General features: G+C 48.6%; 1 protein-coding gene across 2 annotated transcripts in view; it reads left to right on the forward strand.

Annotated features, from left to right (window-relative positions):
• The window catches only part of SUMF1 (sulfatase modifying factor 1), a 59,471-nt gene that overhangs the window by 40,324 nt on the left and 13,871 nt on the right, over nt 1-5,276 (forward strand). The gene's annotated exons all lie outside the window — the stretch shown is intronic.

Raw genomic sequence — 5,276 nt, forward strand, 5'->3', positions numbered from 1 at the left:
CTGGTCAGGCCGCAGCTGGAGTCCTGTGTCCAGTGCTGGGCACCGCACTTCAAGAGGGATGTGGGGAACCTGGAGAGGGTCCAGAGGAGGTCACTGGTGTGGTTGGGGGCCTCCGTGACCAGCCCTATGAGGAGAGGCCGAGGGACCTGAATCTTTTCAGTCTCTGCAAGAGGAGATTGAGGGGGGTCTTGTGGCTGCCTACAACCTTATCAGGGGCCACCAGCAGGGACTTGGAGAAAGTCTGGTCACCAGGGCCCCCCTTGGAGTCATCAGGAACAATGGCCACAAGCTGAGGGAGGGTAGGTTTAGGTTAGATATTAGGAAGAGCTACTTCATTGTAAGGGTGGCCAGAGCCTGGAATAGGCTGCCCAGAGAGGTGGTGCTCTCGCCTTCCCTGGAGATCTTCAAGAGGAGACTGGATGGGCACCTGGCTGGGGTCTTGTGACCCCTGCCACCCCCAGTGCTCCTTCCTGCCCATGGCGGGGGGGTCGGACTAGATGATCTGTCTAGGTCCCTTCCCACTCGGTGATTCTATGGTTCTGCTAATTCTGGGCTGCAACGTGAAAAACAACACTGGGAAAATTATTAGCAATGAGCCTTGGGCTAGAGCTGCAAAGGTAGTGCAAGGACAGTAGTCTAAGGAGCCACGAATATAACTCCTGTTCACTTCTCTAGAGCTCTTCCACTCCCCACAGAACTTTCTCAATTGTTACGCGCTAGCTCCTTTACCTTCAGTATTTGAAAAGAGCCTCTCTTAAGCAGATAATGTTTTGTAATGCAATAGACTATGGGGAGGAAATCACCTCCCAAGGCATTGTTACAGCTCGGGTGGCTCAAGGAAGCACTTTTATAGTCCTGACTAAATTTTCAATTTAATTCGCTCTGTTACCAGAAAAACCCTCTTATGCTCAGTCTCATTTGGCAGAAGATTGCTTTGTAACAATCGAGAATGACTTGGACCAAAGAAGATGGCAATTGTATCTGTACTTCAGTGACAGCTGTTATCTCTTATGTGTGGTTTTTTTTTTTTTATAATCGCTAGACTGTACAACAGTCATAAATGAACAATAAACCCAGAGTGCAATCCTAGATAAGCATGCTGTGTTGCGTTTTGAATTATTTCTGCCTGAGCAGGAGGGTTGTCACTGAACTTTGTATGTATTTTAACGGGGAAATCCTGCTTGCTGCTTTTTCTGTTGTTTGTGGTTGGCTCTCTCTTGCTGGTCCCTTCTGTAACCAAATGGTCTTGCTGTTTGTGATGGTTTGTTTTAGTGAGAGGTAGCATATTTGAATCAAAGAGTATAGTATCCATTTGCCCTGGAATGGAAATGGAGAATATGCAAGCAGTAGCCATAAAGTGTGCACAGAGAGGGTACTTTTACATACGAGACAATTGCCCATTTGGAGCACTGTCAAGTTACCGTATTGCAATACTGCATGGTGCCGTAGTTGCAACTAAAATTGTATAAGAGATGCCCTCTTGGGTATCCCTAGAAGAAGGGATGTCAAGGAGCCCAGCAGAAGAACGGAAGAAGCACCGCAATGTCGTCCCAGCAAGATCCTGTCGCACATTGTCTGTTAAATACTGAACCTGGGATCCATTTTTGATCATGCTCCACAGCTTCCTCCAATATCCTGCGGTCTCTTCTACTAGTGACAGACTGTAAAGAAACGAACGTGGCAATTCATAGCTATTTCACATTTGGAGGCTTTTAACCATCAGAATTAATGACGCGCACAGTAGCACCTTTTGATGTTTACTTATTGAATAACATGTAGTTTATTTTAGGATGTTCCCTGGGCTTTGTTTTTAGTATTGAATTTTTTAGATCAGCAATGCATCTCAGTTTTGTGTGGAGGAGCCGGGATCCTTGACAGCTGGGTAGAAGAAGGTGGGAATTTTGCCATCTGCTGGTACGTTGGGACTCAAAACTGTTCAGCTCCTCCGCTCCCAGTGAGAAACAGTGCAAAAGTGAGATGCCAGTACTTTGTGGCTTCTTAACACCCCTTAGGAAAGAATGGGGTCACGTACATGCTGTTTGTGTATAGATGCAGGAGAACAGCAATTTCAGATTCATTTTGCCTTTCCAGGATTTCTGCCCTTTTAAACGAAAGTTTTAGACTCCAGAGCAAAATTTTACATAGGGGGAGGGGTGGATCTGTTCAGACTGACCCAGTAAATAATGCAGATTTGGTTGAATTTCAGTTTGAAACGGCTGGAAGGGGGTCAGTTTTGATGTTTTCCTTAGTGAAACACTTTTTAGGGAGGGGCAAGGCGGGGAGGAATCTTGTATTTGGAAACAGGCCTTTTTGCAATGTTGTTAAAATGGAGAAAGTTGCTTGTATGTCTTCTCTTCTAACTTACTTCATTGACAGAATAAATGACAGTTTACCAGTTTCAGGGGCGTTGATGATTTGTTACAACTGTGTGCTGCTCATTAAAGAGAAGGCTGCCTCAAGTATTTGCATCTATACTGTTTTTTAGACATAGCATTTTTAATGCACTGCTCTTCTTTTGTCCTTCTAGAAGTGCAGAATCTTGAGTTTCTTATATAGCCTGCCTGCCTTAAAAGGACTTAAAGAAAGTCCTTTGCCCCATAAAGAAAATGAGGGGGTCTTTCATTCGTGGCTTGTGTGACAATGCTTAGGAGTCACTTGCAAAATGTATGGCCGTTTAGCAGGTACAAATATTAGACTCCTGCATCAATCATAGTTTCCTCTCCTTGGCTGACTAGGTTGTTTATTAGATTTAGCATTTTTAAGGCCCTGTGTGCTGCCGACACTGTCAATTCTGCATTAATTTGGGTATTTTTTTCTCTTTTATAGCTTTCATAAGCAAGGCGTTCTCCTGCATGCAATTCCATTTCACTGTGGTCCAGCTTCTTTTTGCATGGAGGAAGAGTTTCATAATGCACATCAAGCATTGGTGGCAGTTTTGTAGCACTTGTCTTTTTGGAGAAGTGTCCTCTTAGGAGTATCTATCTATCTATCGTTCAGAGGAATATATAAATAGCTAGTTTCTAATGTAGTGCTTCTTATCCAGGTTGTCAAAGCACTGCGCAAGCATTACTTGGCTAACTTTTGCAAGATGTAGGTGGGCAGTCTAGTCGCTATGTCCACAGATGAAGGGAACAAGCCTAATGCTAAAAAAAAAAAAAAAATAAAAAATCATTTAACAAGTATGAAGCAAAGCTAGAAGTAGAACTCGGGATTCTTGACCCTCAGCTTTCTGCTCTGACCTCCAGAGAAAGTGTTGCTACTGCATGTGGGAGGGTTTCATCTTTAAGATATGCAAGTGCAAAAGAACCTGGCTTCAAGAGTTAGACGTTTGCATGTGACTTGCAAAAAGCACTGCACTCATCAGCTCTTTCTGTGATGCGTGTGGGCTGGATGGGAGGCAGTGCAATATAGGGTTCCCAGCATTTTCCAGCTTAGGTTTCATATGTAGAGAATTCTTTTAAGCTTCCAACAGGAAAGGAAGCAGGGAGCATACGTTGTAGATCACAGCCACTGATGCCTTGCTGTTAAGGGTAGAACTGTACCTAGAAAGAGATGTGCTCTCAAATCTCTCGATAATGCTCATCTAGAGGCTTACTAGATGAGTTGCCTTTTCAGGTTAAGTACAAACAGTCAAAAAAGCCTGAGGCTGAATTGATTCAATCTTTGCGGGTGAGTCTAAGCTGTGTAGATTGAACCAATATGCAAGTGAACAGGGATTCACTTTGCGTTCTGGAAAAGCAGCCACCTACCTGCCTGCAGGGCTCAGGCCAGATGCCAAGGGGCTCAAGAGCACGCCCCCTTCTCAGCTGGAGTGGACAGCTTGGGTAGACCACCCACCCTGTGGGGGGGGGTGTGTGCGCAGGGGAGGTTCAAAGCATCCTGGGGGACTCTGAATTGACTTGAATCTGGAGAGGATCTGGGATCAATCAGTAAATCAATAAACTGATTTAACCTAAATCAGTAAGTCTATACTACATCCAGGTTTATCTTAAACCAGTTCTGGCCATTTTGAAAGCAGTTTATGTGCACTGAACTTCTGCTGTTACAGATTTGAACTGTTTTTTCAATCGCTTATTACCGGTTTGTGTAATTTTTGTCCCTAGACTTATAGTAAACCTTGTTCAGGTGACTGATTTCCAGGGATCTGGGTTTTCTGTTTTCCATGGAAGATCGGAGCAAAACCCTGGATTTTTCTGTCTTTCCCATGTTTTTCTCCTTAAAGGGCAGGTTTCCCCTTGCAGGCTGGCAGAGGTCCAGCCTGCGAGGGGCTGGGGGAACTGGGAGGAGGGCTGTTAGGCAGGGGGTGTCATGTGCAAGTGTATACTCACATGTGCACATGGCAGCCTGGGGAGTGGTTTCCACAGCTCCCCACAAGTAAATGTGCCCTGGGTGGGGGGGGGGAGTTGAGGCCCCATAGTGAGGGAGGGACTTGGGCATGGCTGGGGATGGGCCTGCTCCCCAGCCAGGGTGGTGCTTGGGGCCTGGGGCCATGTCGTGTCTCGAAGCCCGATCAGGCAGAGGAATGGAGCCACAGGTAGTTCATCTTGGGGGGTGGTAGGGGAGGCTGCCTCCCCACTACTGCATGCACTCCTTACGGGGGGCTGTGGAGGGCACGTGCCTCCAGATTTGTGCACAGGAAGGCTGCCTTCTGTGGGCTTGGGGCTCCCTGCCCTGCTGCCCCCCCCCCCCCCGCGGCCTCCATGGCTCAGCAGGTGGGACCCTGTGCAGCAGGGCTGGGCAAGGAGGCGCGTGCTGCTGCTGGGAGCCCCACGCTGCCATGGTGAGGTGCCCTGCTGCTGCCCTGCCTGCTGGACTGTGGAGGCCCTGTGGGGAGGGCAGCAGGATGGGGAGTCCCGAATCTGTAGCCTTCAGCCCTGTCTGCCCCTGTGCCCCACTGGCTCCTCTCCAGCCATGCCACCGATACGGGAGAGGGAGCCGGGCTCCAAACTTCACTCCATCGCAGCGGCTGCTGCCTCCCACAGGCAGCAGCTGGGGCTTGGGCGTTGCTGGGGGAGGAGGGGGTTGTGGGTCCAGGTCCCTGGCCCTATAGCTCTGGCAGCTGGGGGCACAGGGGGCTCTGCTTGGGGAGTGAGGGGCACCAGTAGAGTCCAGGGGGCTGTGGGTGGGAAGTGAGGGGCAATGGCATGGGCAGGGCACTGGCATATTGAGGGTGCTCAGCACCACAATGAAGTGGAACGGGGACATGGCTACAGCTGGACCTGTGGCCTGGTGAGGGACATGGGCAGAGAGAGCTCTGATTTCCCCCCCTCCCCCAG

The sequence above is a fragment of the Crocodylus porosus genome, unplaced genomic scaffold (genome assembly GCF_001723895.1).
Source record: "Crocodylus porosus isolate Cpor-Errol unplaced genomic scaffold, CroPor_comp1, whole genome shotgun sequence".
Classification (NCBI taxonomy): Eukaryota; Metazoa; Chordata; order Crocodylia; family Crocodylidae; genus Crocodylus; species Crocodylus porosus.